The sequence below is a fragment of the Oryctolagus cuniculus genome, chromosome X, assembly GCF_964237555.1.
Source record: "Oryctolagus cuniculus chromosome X, mOryCun1.1, whole genome shotgun sequence".
Taxonomy (NCBI): Eukaryota; Metazoa; Chordata; class Mammalia; order Lagomorpha; family Leporidae; genus Oryctolagus; species Oryctolagus cuniculus.
This window is the reverse complement of record NC_091453.1, coordinates 101,278,270-101,299,417: the sequence shown is the minus strand read 5'-3', so window position 1 is coordinate 101,299,417 and position 21,148 is coordinate 101,278,270. Positions and strand designations below refer to the sequence as shown.

Here is a 21,148-nt window from a genome sequence, read left to right as displayed (position 1 = left end):
TTGTAACCCATGAGTCGTACTTTGGAAATTTATAGTCATTAAATAAAAGATAAAAAAAAAAGACACATACCTATGTTTTCCCTGATTTCTGGTAACTAATATACAGAGTACAAAAATAAAATGTATATGAATAAAAAAAAAATTTCAGTACTCTTGTTATCCTTGACTCAATTAATTATAGTGCAGAGGCCAAACCTGACAATGCAGGTCCTAGGAAATGAGAAGAAAAATATTCTATTAGGGACAAAAAATCTACTCTGGAGATGTACTATTTTGAGTTTCCATAGTGGTGGTTTCTTCCAGGTTTCCACAGCAAGAACTATTCTCATGATCTCATGAAAAGGCAGAGAAATGAAAGGAAGCAGTAGCAATTTGCTCAGGGATATTTAGAAGAGCCCAAAATTTACACTTAGTGTTTTCTTTTTTTGTAATGTTAGTTTTCCAAAAGATGAGCAGGAACTAACCTGAAGGGACGTTATGTTACAGCTGACGCATCTGGTCTCTATCTGTAGGATTTACCTGGTAAGCTGCTGATCTCCGCTCTGTGATTCTGCGCAAAGTGGGGCCAACATTTAAAAAAATGCTTCCTAAGTGATTCTTTTTTTTTATTTTTTGACAGACAGAGTGGACAATGAGAGAGAGAGAGACAGAGAGAAAGGTCTTCCTTTTTGCCGTTGGTTCACCCTCCAATGGCCGCCACGGCTGGCGCGCTGTGGCCGGCGCACCGTGCTGATCCGAAGGCAGGAGCCAGGTGCTTCTCCTGGTCTCCCATGGGGTGCAGGGCCCAAGCACTTGGGTCATCATCCACTGCACTCCCTGGCCACAGCAGAGAGCTGGCCTGGAAGAGGGGCAACCAGGAAAGAATCCGGCGCCTCGACCGAGACTAGAACCCGGTGTGCCAGTGCCGCTAGGTGGAGGATTAGCCTATTGAGCCGCGGTGCCGGCCCCTAAGTGATTCTAATAGTCTACGTTCTAATATAGAATATATTAGATCCTACAATAACAACAATAATTAGAATAATAATAATTAGATATACAATGATCCTATAATAACAACAACTAGCTGCCAGTTATTGCAATGAATACTATTAATGACAGGGTGACCATTGTTTAGCAATTCATACATGTACCAGGAATGGTGTTTCATGTGTTACATACATTGTTGTTAATCCTTAAAATGACCTTGTGAAATCAATATTATCTCCATTTTTTTTGAGGCAGCAACTATATTGCTTATAGAATTTATTTGCTCAGAGGATACAGCTGGTTAAATTTCTAGCCCTGACCTCTCTATACCCCAGACTTGTCTATCCAACTGCCTGCCTGACATCTCTACCTGGACATCTGATAGACATCTCCAACTTAGCATGGCTGAAATGAATTCCTAGTTCTCTCCAACCTCCGCTTGCTACTCCTCCACTGTTCTCCAGCAGCAAAAAAATAGTACTGCCGTCCAATCTGTGTAGCTGCTCAGGCCAAAATCCTTCTAGTCATCCCTGACTTCTCTCTCTGGGCTCACGTTCCACACCCTGTCGGCTCAAGCTTCAAAATATAGTCAAAATGCAACCACTTTTCCACCCTAAACCAAGCCAATCATTGTTCACCTGAAATATTGCAATCACTTCTCAAGTAGATTCCCTGCTCCTTAGGCTATTGTCCTTGCATAGCAATGTGAGTTAGCTTTTCACATAAATTGGATCATGTCATGCCTCTGCCTGAAGCCTTCTAAATGACTTTGTATCAAACAGGATAAAATCCAACATCTTTGCCAGGTCTTAGAACAGAGCACAATAGGCTCTGTTCTGTTGTCTTCATCACTTTTATCTTTTACCACTCTTTTCTTCTCTCATTTCATTCCAGTAACATGGGCCCTTTTTCTTAGACCAGCCAGGCACATTCCCATGCCAGGGCCTTCACTTGTGCTACTCTATATGGAATGCTTTTATCATCACCACACTCCACCTCAAGTTAGCCTGGTCGGTTCCCTCAGTTCATTTGGGTGTCTGGTCAAATGGCAGAAAGGTCTTCCATAATCAGCCAAGATGAAATAGCAGTCCCAACATTTTGTCTCCTTTTCTGCTTTTTAAAATTGTGTTTAACACCAACTGAAACATGCGGTATTTACACTGTTTAGGCTGTTTTTGTCTCACCCACTATAATGAACACAAGGATTTTGTTTTGCTTTGAACACTCAGAACAATGGTTATCAATTAGCATACACTCAATATATATTAAGTGAATAAATGAATGGCTAAGATTTTAACCCAGATCATTTGACACCTACATCTATATCGTCCCCTCCCCTCTCCTTCCAAAACTTATAGAGGTGAAGTGGTAATTCCAAGGCCACATAGATGCAAAGTGTTAGACTAGTATTAATATCTAGGAATGTTGGCTTCCAAATCTGTGCTTTTCCTGCTACTCCACACTGCCTCCCAGTGGAGAAATTGCTAGTGACTATATTGACCAAAATGTCAATGAATTGACTGAAATTTACTTCTTTGACCTGTTTTTTTTTAAATTTTTATTTATTTATTTGATAGGTAGAGTTATAGACAGAGAGAGAGACAGAGACAGAGAGAAAGGTCTTCCTTCTGTTGGTTCACTCCCCAAATGGCCGCCACGGCCTGCGCTGTGCCGATCCGAAGCCAGGAGCCAGGTGCTTCTTCCTGGTCTCCCATGAGAGTGCAGGGGCCCAAGCACTTGGGCCATCCTCCACTGCCCTCCCGGGCCACAGCAGAGAGCTGGACTGGAAAAGGAGCAACTGGGACTAGAACGCGGCACCCATATGGGATGCTGGCACTGCAGGCAGAGGAATAACCAAGTGAGCCACTGCGTCGGCCCCTGACCTGTTGTTTTGACATGTCTTAATCTTCTTTCTTTGTTCAGCTTTGAAGTCTCTGCAACATTCTTGGAGGTAAGAGGCACTGATATTGTAACCCACCACGCCTGTCATAAGGCCTTCAATCCTGCCATTTTAGAGATTCCTTCTGTTTGACCTGGACAAGTTACTTAAATTTCTCTAAGACTTTAATAATTATCTCTGAATTTGAGATAGGGTATTACATACGACAAATCGTATAAAGGCTCATCATACTGTTGAACATGTAGTGATCCCTCAATAAATTAGATTATACCTTTGTTGCAAACAGGAAGTTATTAGATTCCATCTGCACCACCTTTGTATGATTTGGTTTGTTAGAGAATTTGTGCCAAACGATTATTGAAAGGAAGAGAAATCGAGATAGGTCTTGGGGAGGCAGGTAAGGTAGAGTGCTGCCCTGCTAAGTCAGGGGACATATGAGGGCATGGGCACAAGTAGGTGACAGGTATCAAGTTAAGCGTCATCAGTGCTACAGAGACATAGACTAGAATCAAAGCTAACTCGCTAGATGCCTGGCACTGAATACCTTATAAGGCCAAATGGGGCCACTAAAATGTTCAATTTCAGTATATTCACATTTTACTTTCTCCTGTGGCTCTCCATTTTGCACAGTTGGGCTTAGATTTAAGTCTTTTCCTTCTTGCTGTGTTAGGAGCGTTCCGGTAAGTATTATTTCTAAAGGCGCTATGCTGATAAAAAAAAAAAGTGGTTGGCTGGGGTTTTGTCTGGCAAACACATTGACTGTGAAAGCTGCAGGAAAATTGATTTTCTGGCGTTTGCATGTCTTGGCACAAACTGTGCAGCATGGAAGTTCAAGTTACAGAAACTTCTAGTAAGTATAGCAAATGGAAGTGACTTCACAAATGATTAGATTTCACTATTGGGGTGAAGGCAGTGAGCTCTATATGCAAAATGCCAGTAAAACTACTAATTTTCTGTTATTTCATTTATAGAGGCAGTTAGATAGCTACTTAATCTGATACCCACACTTAAACACAAATCAGCATACTTTTTCTATGTCCCTAATATGCATGCTCCGACCTTAATTCCAATCTATCTTTAGTCTGCCTTGGTCAGTATGAATGTTGTGGAGAAGCTACTAGTCATCAGTGTCCTGGAATAAGTCTGTCTGTCTGTGATGAAATTTGCAGTTACCTGAAGTTTTGTTTTGGCATATAAAACGGTGGTTAAGAACATAGGTCCTGAACATACAAAGACCTGGCTTTGGTATTTTCTCATCTGAAAAACAGGGATAGTAATAGGACCCCCTTTATAATGTTCATGGGATGATGATAGACTGCTTATAATGAATTTAGCATAGCTCATGGCAGCATAGCAAGCACTTGGTGAGTTTCTGACCCATTCAACAATTGTAACAAGTATTGTGGTAGGTGCCGTGGGGGAGGTGAGTGTGGGAGAGGTGGTCCTTATGCTCAAAAAGCTAAAGGAACTAACAGAATTGTCACTGAATACAACTTTGTGAAATGTTCTATATCTGTGCTATCCTACATGGCAGCTTTTAGGTACACATATCTATTGAGCACTTGAAATGTAGCTAGTACTACTGAAGAACTGAATTTTAAATTACTTTAAATAATTACATGTAGCTAGATATTGGACAGCGCAGGTCCATAGCATAAGTAAAGAAAAACCAGAGAAGCACCAAAAGGCAAGCAAAGGCCAGGGAGGGGGGTGTTGGGCATTTAGCCTAGTGGTTAAGACTCCTGCATCCCATATTGAAGTACTGAGTTTGAGTCCCAACTCTGCTCCTGATTCTAGCTTCCTGCTAATGTGTGTCATGAGAGGTAGAAGTTATGGCTCAAGTATTTGGGTTCCTGCCACCCACATGGGAGACCTGGATTGAGTTCGAAGCTCCCAGGTTTCACCCTGGTTGTTACAGGCATTTAGGGAGCAGACCAGTGGAAAGGAGCTAACACTCAATTATGTGCACTTTCTCTCTCTGCCACTCAAATAAATAAACAACAACAGCAAAAAAGCAGCAAAAGGGCACCGAGAACAACATTGTTTATTTTTATAGTTTACCCTGATGTGCAGGTGATGACTGCAACAAATGGAAGTCTTGCTGGCACCAGTTGGAGGGCTGGCCATAGCCTTAGTCAAAGGGCAAGGGAGGAATATAACTCCTGCTCTATTGGGAGCTAATGCGTGGCTCTGGAAGGGCTTACTCAGCATGTGTTTATGGAAGACCTTTCTAGAGAAAGGTCTGCTATTATATTTGCATGGGCAGAAATTCTTTAGGCACATGCAGAGATGATTTCCTCTAAATTTATCCTGTGTGTGTACAATTAAAAGTAAATGAGCTCTTGGATCTAGGTATGTGTGCAAGAATATTCTTGTTACTCCTGATCAAGAACCATAGTTTGCTTCATAAGAGCAAGGAAACATTTGTGAATAAAAAATAGAATTGAATTTCTACCCAGGCTGGTTTTCTTTGTCTGGCCCTGTGCATTGTTATATTTGGTTGTTTCCACTTTCTGTCTCTGAATCCTTTCTAAGGGAAAAATTCCAGTTGAGATGAGCAGCCACAATTGCCCCCAGTTTTTTTTTAAAGTGTTCTTCCCTATATCAGCACTAATAGGTGGGCTACAGAATTGAGTACCATCGAAGTTGAAAATGGTAGAATCTCCATCAATAGTTTTCCCTAAAAATTGCAAATAACTTCTAAATGCTTTTGTGTTACTGTTCCATTAAGGTCAAAACTGTAAATTTGCTTTATTTGAGTCATCAAAGCGGGATGTAACTAACATTTCCTATGGAGTTAAGTCCTTGGGAAATAGGCAGCTTGTATTCAGCTTGGTTGCTGTCATACCAGCTATACCAAAACCCCAAACTGAAATGCATGCTGCCAGATTTCAGATTTGGAAGTCAAATCCATCAGAAAACAAAAACGGAACAGAACCATGATCTGAAGCAGAGCTGTTTTTTCTTTTCTCTCCTTTCCTCTCTCTCTCTTTCTTTTCTTCCTCCTTCCTTCCTTCCTCCCTCCCTCCCCCGCCCTCCCCCTTCCTCCCCCTCCCCCCCTCCCCTATCTTCCGTGACGCCTCCTCCTCCTCTTTCTTCTTCTTCTTCTTCTTCTTCTTCTTCTTCTTCTTCTTCTTCTTCTCTCTCTCTCTCTCTCTCTCTCTCTCTCTCTCTCTCTCTCTCAACTAGAAAACCATTTTATTTTATATTCAGGCCTGTATATTTACTGACAGTACTGAACAGAAACAAACCCCAAGTCAGAAAACCCTCCAGAGTCAACCTATCCGTACTATTATTTCATTTGATTTGAGTTTCTCATTGGTATAGTTTCACCCTATAGTGTAAGCATCAGTAGTCAAATTGTAGGAGGACGCCCTGGTGCATTCTAAAGGACTTGGAGGAATAAAGGGCAACTGAAAGCCTGGGTTGCATTTCAAGTGTCACGTATTTTCTGGTACGTGAATCTGGTGGACTGTGGGATAATTAGCAGTCATTGGTTTGAAATGTGTTTCCAGTAAGACCCTGTTTCTGTGCCAGCAATGTATTACCAGAGAATTATAGTAATTTGAAAAACTGGCCCTCTGTATCTTGAGTAAGAGCATTATTATCTGTTATTCCAGAAAAGTGGAGTAGGCCATACTACTTTTTCAAAAAAAATGTCCTGTGTTTTCCTTTAAGATTCCCCTCTGCCTTATATTCCAGCTAGAATGCTTACTGTCCACTACCTCCCACCTCCCATCAGCATCTCTAACTGTAGCTAAATGCCTCTGACTGTAGTTAATTCAAACTAAAGAATGCTTATGCAGACTTGTATGTTTTTCAGAACCCATTAGGGATAATCTGTGGCCAAGAGTTACCTGTTTTTTTTCCTCTATAATTAAAGAACTTATTTCCATTAGCCTGAGATTTTTCAAATCACTTGCAAAATATAATTTCCATAGGATGACTGTTCCTTTACAACCCAACATGTAAAGACAACAGAATACTTAATTAAGAGCCTTCCTAGATAGCCATCTTTCTTTGAGGCTTGTTTTCTCTACCATCAGTCTCAAAATTACTTGTCAGTGTTGTAGAGGGAATCCCCCCCCCCCCCCATCTAATGGCAATCTGCTTTTCTACTGATTTCTATCCAAGTCACTCATTATCCACTCACTGGAAAGTATGTTATTAATGAGAAGAAAGGTAGGAGTCATGCTGTCTTCTCCAGGTTTAAACGGTTCTTTAAGATGGTACAATCAAACAGGTATGCAAAATAGGCCCTTAATGCAACATTAAGGTTATGAATTTAAACACAAAATCAAAGACTTCAGGACTTTTAAGTTTCTCATTGTTTCCGGCCTAGCAATGTGGCAATGCTGGATATATAGCACACATTAGGAGGACATGAATCCAAAGATGTTTTAAAAATGTTCAGTGTGTGTCAGGAAGACTCCAAGATTAACTCCCAGACTTGTTGAGACTTCTGGAATGAGGTAGCCATACCTATGTAGACTGGCTCAATCTCAGCAAGCAGCTTTTCTTTTCTTTTTTTTTTTCTTTTTTAAGATTTATATATTTATTCAAAAGGCAAAATTACAGACAGGGAATGACAGACAGAGAGATTTTCCATCTGCTGGTTCTCTCTCTGGATGGCTGCAACAGCCAGGGCTGGGCCAGGCTGAAGCCAGGAGCTGGGAAATTAATCTGTGTCTTTCATGTAGGAGGCAAGGGCTCAAGTATTTGGGCCATCATTTGCTGTTTTCTGAGACATATTAGCAGGAGGCTGGATCAGAAGTGAAATAGCTAGGACTCATGGGACACTCGTGTTGCAAGCAGCAGGGTAGCCCGCTGTGCCACAATGCCCGCTGTGCCACAATGCTGGCCCCAGCAAGTCAGTTTTGTAATACCTTTGAACTTTTTCACTAGTTTGTGCTGCCTTGCTTAAATAAGAGTATGACTTCCATTATGTAACAGATGAATTACTAGAAAAAACTGTGCCATAATTAGATTCCTCTTTGAAAATCAAATTTGTTTATCAATCTGTGGACTGTTTTTGTGTTTATTTTTGAAAGCCTTCTTAGTTTGTTTCACAAGCGGTTAACATCTGTCAACACCAAAATGCACTATGGGATCTCAATATTATAGGGAGGAATATGTTTCTAATGTGAGTAGTTATTATTAATTACCTTTATCAGTTCTGTATTTTCTGATGTATAGATTGCTTAAGGTAGGGCCCAGCTGTATTATATTGGGCAAAGATTTTGTAAGAAAGAACTTTAAAGGTAACAAATGTTTCTAACTAGTTCTTGTTCATCTTTGGTCTGGCAGAATGACAAGTTCACAAATAGCTAGGGAGGATGAGACAAAAAAGCCAGTTCAAGGTGATTCAAGGTCAGAGGGCATGATAAAATGAATGCTATGCTGCTTCCCCAAAGAGTGAAGGGCAGAAAGAGATATCCATGGGAAAAACAAGGGTCACACTGGAATGGAGTGCAAAAGGTTGTACCCTAGCCTTGCAGGAACTGATCTAGTCTTCATTAAAGAGAAAGAAAATCATTCTCCAACAAGGGGGAAGATGGAGGTCTCCTTTCTGGAGTAGTCAAGATCAAAATTTTTGTTGGGGAGATGATGGCACCGTAAAGGTATTTAGAAAAATGGAATGGGGGCTGGCGTTGTGGTGTAGTGAGTTAAGCCACCATTTGTGATACTGGCATCCCATATAGAAGTGCTGGTTCAAGTTCTGGCTACTCTTCTGATCTAGCTCCCTGCCAACACACCTGGAAAGCAGAGTATGATATCCCAAGTACTTGAGTTCCTTCCAACCATGACTGTGATGGAGCTCCTGGCTCCTGGCTTCGGCCGCACCTAGCCCTGGCTTTTGTGGCCATTTGGGGAATGAACCAGGTGATGGATGGAAGATCTCTCTCTCTCTCCTCTCCACCTCTGCCTTTTTTTTTTTAATTTATTTTTTATTTTTTATTTTTTTGACAGGCAGAGTGGACAGTGAGAGAGAGAGACAGAGAGAAAGGTCTTCCTTTGCCGTTGGTTCACCCTCCAATGGCCGCCGCGGCCAGCGCGCTGCGGCTGGCGCACTGCGCTGATCCGATGTCAGGAGCCAGGAGCCAGGTGCTTTTCCTGGTCTCCCATGGGGTGCAGGGTCCAAGCACCTGGGCCATCCTCCACTGCACTCCCTGGCCACAGCAGAGGGCTGGCCTGGAAGAGGGGCAACCGGGACAGAATCCGGCGCCCCGACCGGGACTAGAACCCGGTGTGCCGGCGCCGCTAGGCGGAGGATTAGCCTAGTGAGCCGCGGCGCCGGCCTCACCTCTGCCTTTTTAATCAATCAATCTTAAAAAAAGAATGTTTCCTCTTAAGTATCTATCAGAGATACAAATAAACTGTGGTGGAAAAATACTACCTTATTAACAGTTCCAGCTTAACCTGGTATGAATCTTAGCAATGTCCATGGATTAATCATAATTGGCAAAGGTTGTACTGATTAGAAAATTGATCAGCTGCTGGTGACCACTGATATGGATGAAGGCTGAGCAGTCTAGCCTCTGGGCTGGAAAGAATTTCTTTATTTCTTGAGGCTCTGAATGCTTCCACCATCAACTTGGAACCCATATTCAATAGATATATTCCACCTACTTCATGGATGGATGCCTTTGACATTCATTACATTTCTGTTTAAATACTATACAGCATATTTAAATGGAAATGGTATTGTAGAATTAACAAAAGGGATGGAGGGAGAAAGCGTCACAGAAATCCTACTTCTTCCTTTAAGGCCTAAGAGTCAGTACTTCTGTTTGGTTACCAATCACAAGACCACTGCTTTCCAGAAAGATGGGCATTCACTAACCCTCCTTGGTAGATGATACTAAAAGGACGACATCCAGCTCTTATTCCCCCCACCAATCACCTCCACTTACTTCCAGGAGGCTTCACACTGCCATGTAGGCACTTGGAACTCCTCACCCTGAAGTCTTTTATGTGGGAAAGAGACTCCTCATCTCCTTAGTGCCTCTATGAGAAACTAGTACAACTATCTTGGTTATCCAGTGTTCAGATTCAGCAGGTCAAGGAGGCAAAGCAAAAAGGGAATAGGAATAGGAAGTGGTACATTAGGCATGTGCTTCTGGCTACAGGGTGGGAAGTTCCAGACTCCTGGCCCATCTTTTCCTTCTGTACCAGTTTGAAAATCTTTCTTCTTCCTGACAGCACTGACATACTTCTAATTTTGAGCTTTTCCTGGTGATGAGGTTCATGTCTACCCAGCCACAGTCCTCTAGCTTGGGAACTTTGAGGCATGAGGCACCCAGAAGCCTCTGAAATGCAGCAACACAATAGAGCCACCTCCTCATAAAAGGCATGTAAAGGGACAAACAGGGAAAATCAGGGGTTGGCAATGGGACAGTAGGGGAAGCTTTGGCTAATGGCTAAGAATTTAAAGCTCTTGGTGCAATTTGTCATTCTGTCCCTTTTAATTCTTAAGGACATTTCTCTTGCCCATCACTTGCAATCATGTTTTAATACCAGAACTTCCACATGTGAAAGTCAGCTCTCCTCTTTGTATGCCTACTGTCCTCCATGCTGGGGAAGTCTGAAGCATGGGACTCCCTGAAAACTTGGTACAAACACCAACACAGAAGCCCAGTGCATCAGATGGCAGAAGGGAGGGCTTGCAGGTTGGCTTTGTCAGGTTGGCTCGAGTTTCCAATCTCTTGAGCAACTTTCTCTTTCTGTCCCATTTTCTCCTTTCTTTTTAGGAGATTTCTTGTGTCCCTACTTCTTCCATTCTGTGGTTTTGGTTTCTCCATGCTGACTAGCATTGGGAATATTCACCCAAATTCTTCTAGGTAGTGATATTTAAGGTAAGAGGTTCCCTGAAGCTTCTAGAAAAAACACTAACATATTAGCCCTGACCACTCAACACCAAGTAAGTAAAGGAAAGAAAAGACATATAAAGGGTAGTTAACAAAAAGTAGGGGAGAGCTTCTCTGTCAAGGGTAGAAACTTCCAGGTTTCTTGTCTGTCTTCAATTTCTGTTCCATTTCCCCTAAAAAAATCCCTTTAACCTAGATCATTTTAATCTAGGTTAAATGCCTTTATGCCCATCATACTGACAGAAAATCTCCACTGGTAACCAGCATTTGGACCTGGCAACCCGCAGTCCTCTAGGATAGGGAGTTTGAGTGTTGGGGCTCCTTAAAGAGTGTATAAAGATATCCAAGACCCACCTGGTAAACAAGCCGTAGAAAAGAAAGGGTGTTAATCTGGATCATAGGAGAAAAAAGGACAAAATTGTAAACATTTCAAGGTTTCTGGGCATTATTCTCCTGCAGTTTCATTTTCTCCCACTTTGAGTTTTCAGTGTTCTATCATTCATGGTCTCCAGCCAGATCCCATAGCTTGAGCTTCCCTATAGAGAGCTTTGCTTGGGGCTCCCTAATGCTTTGGCGAACCATTAATGCAACAGTGCCAGCTAAGCCTCACATACTAGCTCCTGGAGCGATCGTTTCCATTGGTCTCTGTTGAACAGAGGCAAATGTGTCCTTTCTTTCCTTCTCTGACAAAGACACTCAGGGTTGGGGGCTGCATCTCAGCCAGTCAGCTCTGATCACTCTCAAGATACCTTTTCCTGCCGGGCAGGTCTAGCCTCCAGCCTCCTTCCGGCATCCTTCATATAGGAAGAACAAACAAACAAACTTAAAACACCAAAGCAGAACTTCTCCTATATGTTGTGTAATTGAATATTCTTCAAAGAGTGGCTCTTGGTCACTTGTGTTGAAATGACTTGGGGTGCTGGTTTAAAAACATGGATTACCAGAACCCATAAAATCATCATCTTGAAGCAGAGGCATGAGACCCAATAGGCTGTGTTTTAAAATAGTTCCCCAAATGATTTCATATGCAACCAGTGTTGGAAAACATGGGCTGAGTGCAGCCATTCATCAGGTTATTGAGTTCCCTATTCAGTGTTTCTGACAGCTGGCCATTAGCCTATTCTTGAACCCCCTCAGAGATGAACAGCTCACTATCTATGGAGACAGCCCATTCTATCTTTGGATTGTTCTATTAGAAATGTTTTACACTTATCTGAAGTTACAATCCTTGTGATATTCACTCTTTGATTTTTGTTCTGTCCCTGAGGGTCCCACAGAACAAGTCCATCTTAAGAATGTCTCCCTTTCAAATATTTGAAGACAAGCCTAATATATGCTGCTGCTGCATATTTGTTTTCATACTAAATAGTCTCAGTTCTTGTAATGCTGGGAAACAATCTTGTGAAAGATTATAAGCCAGGCCCTGTAGATCAGCTCTTGAGACAGTTCCAGATAGGGAAGTTTTAAGACAAAACCAAAATGAACTAGGAGAAGCCATGGTTATCCTCTGAATGTTAACTCTAAAATTGGAGGTGTCCTCCAAGTTCTTGCCTCTTATCTTGGATCTGTATTGCATGAATTTACTCAAGCCTCCTTGAACTTATTTATATTTCCCCTCAACTATTGAACTAGCATGCTATTCTTAACTTTCCTGGTTGTGCAATTGGCTATAACTCCAGGTCAAGAAAATGGAGCAAAAATATTTTTCAGGGTCTGGCTGGTAGGGCACTTTACTCTCCGCTTATTTCATATATAGAAAAATCCAATAATATGTTAATTGTCTTGGCATATGTGCTAATAACTGCCAAGTTGTGTGTGTGTGTGTGTGTGTGTGTGTGTGTATCCAGAGGAAAGTGACAGCATTTATAAATTTAGAAATTTAGAAATCAAACTTAGGGGCTGGAGCTGTGGCAGCGTGGACTAAGCCTCTGAGGTACCAGCATCCCCTGTGGGTGCCAGTTTGTGTCCCAGCTGCTCCTCTTCCAATTCAGCTCTCTGCAATGACCTGAGACAGCAGTGGAAGATGGCCCAAGTCCTTGGGCCCCTGTACCCGCATGGGAGATCTGGAAGAAACTCTTGGCTCCTGGCCTCAGATGGGCCTGGCTCCAGCCATTGTGGCCATTTAGGGATTGAACCAGCAGATGGAAGATCTCTCTCCATCTCTCCTTTTCTCTGTCTACAACTCCACCTTTCAAATACATAAATAAATTCTTAAAAAAGAAATCAAACTTAAAACTACTGTGCAAAGGGGCTTTGATTCTCTGTTTAATTACTGAATTTGTTCTACCATATACAGGAAAGTGGCTATTTATTTCATCTGAAACAATGTCTAATGTAATGGGATTGTTTTTAAATATGAAAGGTTTTCTATGAAATATTTAATTTGACAATGTTTGCCAAAGCATAGATGGATTTTGTTTTTTAATATTGGTTCCTTAACTCATTTAAATGAGAGCAAGGTATTTTTGGAAAGTACCTTATTGATGAACCTCATCTCCATGTGCAAGATGTAAATTATAAAGCCAGAAATAAGATAGTGTTCAGAGCACCTTGGTTTTGAGCAATGAGTTCCAATGTATCCTTGGCAGTCTATATATTGATTTCTACTATGATACAACTGTTTAAAAGGAAATAAAACTGGGAGTCATTGAATGTATTGAGTAATCACAAAACATTCCACAAACATATTCAATTAAAAATAAAATAATTTTGAATGAAAAACGTTCAGAGGCAAATAAATCAGGCTGCGAACATGTAAGAGTTTTGATAAAAAATAGGAAGTAAGACTCAGTTCTGGAATCCAGGTTGCTCTAGGCATAGAAACGAATTACATCTTCACTGGGGCACCAAATTGTGTACAGAGATAGGATATTGATTTTTGAGGGTAGTTTACAGATAGATGCCTGCAATCCCAAGCTGGGAAGAAACACACTAGGTTATCTCTAGCCAAGCCCCTTTCTTCCAACAGGTAACATTCTAAACCATTCAGAACCAGAGGAGGACAACGGGTTTCATTTTACCACCCTCTGCCTGTATGCTGTCTAGAATTGCAACCCAGACAGCGGAAGCACGCTCCCCCTGAATTTTTGTTACAAGCTAGAGTCACTAGGAAAAAGTGTTCAGTACTTCTGCACAAATGCATGATGTGGACAAGAACTTAGATCTGTTTTGGAGATACATATGCATACATACATATATACACCTTTCCTTAAGTTCAGTCATGCGAAAGATGAAGCTTTGTGATATTAACTTTAGTTCTGCTCTCCACACTAGTTACCCAATAACTCTTTTCCTATTAAATCAGAAGCATCTCTTGCTTCAGGGAAGTCTAGGATTGCTTAAGCAGGAACTGGAAGAAAACAGTTGCCTTCATCCTTCTTGTTTCAAAATAGACTTTCAAAAAGTTATAGCAAATAAACAGATAACTGACATGTTTCAGCAGTTTCACTCTTAGATTTCTAAGGACATGCCAAAAACTTCATGGAAAGTGGAATTTAAAAGTAACTTTATGTTGGTGCCAGAAATGGAAATTTGTGCATATGCAGAGCCCTCAAAAACTTTGTAGAAAATGCACCCAAAAAACCCAGGTGTGGATTTGAAATTTTTTTGCAACAAAGTGTGTTTCTATTTTAAATACATTTTCCATGAATTTTTTGATGTCCCCTTGTATTTGCTTACATGTTTATCATTTGTCTCCTTCCAACAGAATGCAAGCTCCTTAAAGTTAGGAATTCTGTCATGTTTCTGGTACTGTAGCCCAGGTGCCTAAATTGCTATTGAAGGCATTCAATACTTATTTACTCTATGAGTAAAAATATAGAAGATGTTGAAGACTGGAACAAATCTGATTGCAGGACATCACCTTGTAGCCTTTTAGAAAAAATTTCGGGGGCTGGTGCTGTGGTGCAGCAGGTTAACACCCTGGCCTGAAGCGCCAGCATCCCATATGGGCGCCAGTTCGAGACCTGGCTGCTCCACTTCCGATCCAGCTCTCTGCTATGGCTTGGGAGAGCAGTAGAAGATGACCCAAGTCCTTGGGCCCCTTCACCCATGTGGGAGACCTGGAAGAAGCTCCTGGCTTTGGATCGGCACAGCTCTGGCTGTTGTGGCTAGTTGGGGAGTGAACCATTGGGTGGAAGACCTTTATCTCTGCCTCTCCTCTCTCTCTGTGTGTAACTCAGACTTTCAAGTAAATAAATAAATCTTAAAAAAAAAGAAAAAATTTCGTATCAAGGTTTTTTTTTTTTTTTTGGTGTACATTGTTGTTTCCTTTCAAAAGTGGAGTGCAACCAAGCGTTCCAGTTCATTGTTCTTGTGAGTTGAGTTTCAGTAAGCTGACATTTTATTTGATCTTTATGGTCAAGTTTTTAGCCTTCTTCTTGGTGATAAAGAAGAACTGTAAAATTCTTAACCTGTGCAAGCTTGCTAGGTGAACCCAAGGAAAGTCTGGTTAAACACACGGGTCTCATGCTTTAACTGGAAGGCTGTTAGATGATTTGACTTTGTCAGATGAGAAAAGAAAGTGAGATCTTAAGATGAGTTTTTCTAGTTTTAGAGTTTTGGTGAAGACCTGGGGGTCCTGTGTGATGTTAATTACCCTGATGATGCCTGAGAAGGTTGGCAGCTTCAAAGAGAATGGACACGTAATCCCCTTAGGCTTTTCAGGCTATGAAATGCTCTCATAAGCAAGTAGGTTACCTGGAAAGGACTAACAGAGATAGGCTAATAAAATCCATATGGTTGGTCACTTTGGGCAGATGGCCCACATGCCACCTTGGAAATACCTCAAGTTTCTAGGTGGTCTTCAAGGGCAGTTCAAAATTGTGCAGGCTAAAGTTGTCGAAATCTGCAGGGCAGAAGAAATGGCTGAAGATGGACTTACTAGGAGATGAGGTCAGTAGTGATGTTTTTAAATTAGGGCATAGGAGTGGAGAGAATGGCTGAAGGATGTAAATGAGCTTTCTCTCTTCTCCCAAACCCAGGAAAAGAAAAAAAAAAAAAAACAAAACAAAAAATAAAACCTTGTATCTCTGAGAAAGCAGAGATTGTCTAATTTTATTTTTAGAAGTACTCCTTACATCTCTACAGCACCTGGTCTGGAGAGTCTTTAATTTCACGGTTGCTGGGCCCTTTTCCTCATGTCTCCTGGGATTTGTAGAACCCTTGATAGTTTTGAAGAGCTTTTTGTGATATTCTCCTTGATAAATGAGAAAACTGACATCAAATATTTCTTATCCAAAGAAAAACAAGGAAGTCATTGGTGGAAGTGGAACTAGAAATGCTTTTTATCTTTCTCTTGTTCTGTCCGATTTTATCCACACACATAACAACCTTTATCGTATCAGAAGCTATAAAAAGCCATGCAATAATAGGGGTTCGCTGTGTTGCTATAGCATTCACTCTAGTTTTATGGATGCCTTCCCTTTTTTGCCTTCTTTGTCTTGCTCCCTTTGAAGTAGTCAGAGCATGGAAGGATGTCTTTCAAAGACAGATACAGGCTTCCTTTTCTAATTGAGCCATCACAGGGAATTGAAACAAGGACCAAAGAGGAAAGGATACAGAGGCTTGATTCATGCAGAATGCCCCAATGTTTCTGTGAGTACTCATACCAGAATGGCACTGAGTGGGGGGTGGGGGTGGGAAGAGGACCCAATGTGGATGCAAAGCATCAGGGTTATTATAGTCCCAGTTCTTCTCCGTTGAGCTAAGTGATGTTCAGCGAGTCGCTGCGTCCTTTTGCTTCAGTTGTCTCCCCCATGAGATAGGTGTAATAGTACTTGTTCTGGCTGCACCACACAGCTGTTGTGGGGATTGAATTTGGTAGCGCATTATGAATGGGTGTGGAATAGTGACAGTTCACTACACTTGTAAGTTTCTAGAGGGCAGAGAACATTTCTGCTTAATTCATTAACTAGTTGACCTTCCTACTATGGTCATAGAGAATCACTAAGTTTGTTGTTAGGCACCATGAAGCACACCCATAGATTGGTCCAATCTGGTCCGTAGCTCCATAGACATAAACAGCATCAGTTTCTTTGGAGGGATAATCATCTAAGTTATCTGAGACGTCTATATTTTAAGTCAATTGCCAGCCTCCCCCCCCCCCCAAAAAAAAACACTCCAAATATGGTGAAGAAGCCTGTCTAGGTGTTTTCAGGTGGTTTGTAGTTTGGCCAAAAGTAGGAATTTAATTTTGTTTATAGAGATGTAGGGATCTTCAGTCCTTAGCATGGAGCTTGGCACATGGAATTTGCTTGAAAAAATGTTATTAAAAGAATGATATATAAATAATGGGCTCCAAAGTGTTATTAGCCTGTCATTATATTTGTGTTGTCTCCTTTCTCTTGGAGACAGATATCAGATCTGTTTTCAGTTATATGTATAGTTGTCCAGTTGATCTCTGCTTCCTTGCTCTTTCTACTCAGCCTGAGACTTGTCTGCGGGGAAGCCCTTTAGAAACCCAGATCCCTAGCTGCTGAGGGATGACAAAGGCCAACTGTTCTCTCAATGAGTATGTCCCTTGTCCAGAGTTATATTTGGCCAGATCTCTCATTTTTATACTGTGGCTATTGCTTTACCTCTAGTCCTGACCTATAAGGTCTATGGCTTTTGCTGTATAATGTATTATGTGACACAAGAAAGTAAGACTTTTTTTAGAAATAAGATGGCATCACAACAACCATCTCAAAATTGAGACAGTTTTTCCTTTTAAAAATTGCCAAGTAGTATGTACAACAGATATCTCTGACCCATTATCCTTTGGTGTCAACTTATCTCTTGCTGGTGATGTTATGTGTTCCCTGGTGTATGGTTTGGCTATGTCTCAAACATTTGGTCATGTCGTATATGTCTTCAAACTAATGAAATGTATTTGTTGCTGTCCAGATAAGTTTCTGTTAAGATTTCAAATTCACATAGTATTTTGTGAGAAAATTTTTAACCAAAAGGTTTTTTACTTTTTTATGGCTTTCCTAAGGCTAGAGGATGGGTTAAGAGCCAGGGAGGCCTGTTATGTACACAACTCAGCTGGCAATAAAGCTTAAGGCTTAATGGCTGATTTCCTTGATCTTGTCAAAATGTCAACATACACGGCATGGGTGCATTTGTGGAAAGTTTTTTCTTCTCCTTTCTCTATATTCTTCAAAAACCTTATTACTGATGACCAATAAACGTTGAAAAAATGAGTACCCTAATTGATAAGGCTTTTTGAGTATGAGTCTGAATGTGTAAGCAGAATCTAAATACTATTAGCAATGACTGCTTCCCACATCAGCTTGGAAGGGCCCCTCCTTTCACCACCTACATTCAATTCATTAAAAATTAAATGACAGAGACAAGAGTCAAAGAGTCTTGACAGAACATTCTTCCTTATAATTCAGCTGGCCTTCATGGGGCTAACAATGTCTACAACTCAGAAGACAGGATAATCCCCTCAGTGGTCTCCTGGTAAAGCTAAATTCTGTTTTATTGCCTAGGGCACTGGAGCAACCCTCCAGTCTCCACTTATCTCCTTTACTTTCTTAAAGGGGTTTAACTTAGTATAAACATTTCACTAAAAAAACTATCACTCCCTTTATTTCCCAAGTTATCTTAAATGGGGATATAATCAAGTATTGAAAAGAAATCGAACATCCTAGTTGTCTTCTAGTATTTCCAGGGGTGTGTAGGCAGGGAGAATTTTTGAATTGTTTCTTTACCCCCAGTGCTACCTTTTAACATGACTCTGTATCAGGTTAAATTTCTGAAACTTAGTGGAGAATGAACATTTTGGGGCAGCTTTCCAAATCATAGTGGCATTTCTCTAGGCAATGGCAATAAAGCTGTCGACTTTTTTTTTTTTTTTTTTTTTTTTTTTTTTTTTTTTTTTTAGCATGTGTGCCTCCACCTCTGGTTGTATTATTTAGTTCTGGAGCTGCTGTCTAAGGAAATCAGTTTTCAAGTCAAGAGGGTTAATGGTAATATTCCAGATGTCTCTTCCAGCTGCGTGTATTTTGCTCAGCCCCCTGTCTTTCCTGATGGAACAGGTCCCTCTGTGCCAGTGACTGTATGTGATTGTAAGATGACAGGTGGGAAAGTTTAGAAAAATGAGAGAAACAAAGTAATCATTTCAAAATACCATCATTTTAATGGCAGCCTCACCCAGGATGAGTAAAAATGTCTTCAGGGCAATTAGAAAAGAATTTTATTTTATTTATTTCTCTCTTAGTGGAAGAACTAGAGGGCTAGCCTCAGGCTGTTTCACGGTATTACTATTTGGTCCCTGTGGTTTTTGTATGGAGTGAGAATGGGAAGAATTGAGCTCACATTATGTTTGTAAATATTGTATGTGATTTTGTTTCATCCTCTACAGTCTGAAAGGCATGCCACAGAGGTCCCCAATTGAGTGTGTGTAGTTATTGTTCTTAAAATTGCCTTGAGATCACTGAGGATTGAGGGGGAAAGACATGGCTATGGCAGTCAAGTCCATGAGTGAAAGATGATGTGATTTTTCTGGCTGCATCCTCTGTACCCATTGGGTTCAAGGGGAGGGGAGTGGAGGACATAGTGGGAAAAAATGGCTTGGGGACCCATTGGCTGGCCCTTCCTGTATTATGTGAATACCAAGCATACCCTTTGTTAGGTTTATATAACATTTTCAGTACAAGCAGATGAAAGAGTTGAGTTTTCTGTAATGCTCAGTTGCACTCTTAGATCATCAACCTTTGTGTGCTGTCCTAAATAACCACTCCACAGAGTACTTAATGCTGTTACCAGAGACCATTTGGGGTAAAAAGAAATGGCATGTGGGAATTAGAAAATGATTTTCATTTCCTTATACTTAGAAACATCTAGCTCCATCTTTAATCAGATTTTCAAAAGAATTCTATTACCATAGGAATCACTCATTGGTTGTAAAGGCCACTAAGAGTGGGTGAGCATTAGAAACCACAAACCAATTAGACTGCGGCAATAGCTTTGCTCACAAATGAATGTTGATTTATATGGGCTCTGGTAATACAATGTTCTATAAGGAAACCATCATTCAATGGATTAGTAGATAGAGAAACACCTATGAGTGGAGGATGCGGTCTGGGTGTGGTGACAGGACTATTTTGTCAAGATTTTGTGCTAACGAATCTTCCTAGAGAACCCCCTTTTGCCTGCAATATGGATGAATGAACTTTGAAAGTTTAATGGGAGTTGATGCCGTCTATCCATTACCATTTAAAACACACCTTCCTAATCTTTAATTGTGGTTGAAGGAAGAGGGCATCTTAGTGGAACAAGAATCTCTTATCAGAGGGTCCACGTGTGTGTCTTGATATACTAAGTGGTCAATTAACTCATAGAGCAACTTGGTGCTTATTGGGATGGTGAACATAAGCTCTGCGGAAGGCTGATACCAAACCAGATTTTCACAGAGCTGATAATATGCTGGCTGCTCAGCGGATAGAAATCCCTGGCTTACAACCCTGACACATGCGAGTGGTTTTATGAGGGTAGTGAATGTTCCCTAATAAGCTTCTGGGACTGCCATTATAGTGAGGGTCAAGGCCAGATTAGTTCCAGAGGGTGTTCATATCATTTTGATGCTTCTAACATTGAGGCCCTCTCCCCAGTTGGGGATTATGATTTGCTCTTGTAGACAGGTGGTCGAGGTGAGATATGGATATCCTGAACCACTGATCATTCTGGAAAGGGTCCCAGAACTCACTCTTTCTCCTTCAGGGAATGAAAATGGTTTTTAACTAGTTGACATAATGTCAAGAAACAGATTCCTCCTGGTTTTCCATGAAATAATTGGACAAATCTCATGATAATACATGTAGAAATCTATTTCTTACTGATTTATTACAATAAGCTGGTTTAGAACCAACATCTGTTTATTCTGCACCTTTGAGGAAAAGTCAGTAATTATAACTGCCATCCAATAACTTGACTATTGGTTGAAGAGAGTAACTGAAAATTTCCTCTCTACCTACTTATAAATTCTGGATCATTGTGGCTACATTAGGAGACAGTGGCAATGTATAGAATGATCTAAACCAACATATTTCCTTGTTGGGGCAAAACTGAAAAACATGCAAGTTCTTAAAACCCTATTGCTATTCTTCCTTATAATCCAGTTCCTGCAGAATGAAGATTTTGATAGTTTATGTAAATGTGGCTTGTCCATCATATTATCCTATCATTTTCTGCTTTAATCGCCTTTCATCTTTCCTCTTGACTGAGTTTACATAGCTTTACTTTTTCTAGTGAACAATTTGCCATTTTCTCTATAAAATTTGGCCTGTGGGGCAGGGAGAATAAACCTACTCAAGACATTAAAACAATTATCGGCTGCCCTTAAAATTGAATTATCACCACATACATGAATACTTGAAATAAATGCAATTTCAACAGAAAACCAATGTCTAAAAGAGAATCGGTCATT

At 40.8% G+C, this 21,148-nt stretch overlaps 1 protein-coding gene across 4 annotated transcripts in view; it reads right to left on the bottom strand.

The window, feature by feature from the left end:
* The window catches only part of GRIA3 (glutamate ionotropic receptor AMPA type subunit 3), a 311,476-nt gene that overhangs the window by 36,071 nt on the left and 254,257 nt on the right, over positions 1-21,148 (bottom strand). The window lies entirely within an intron of this gene.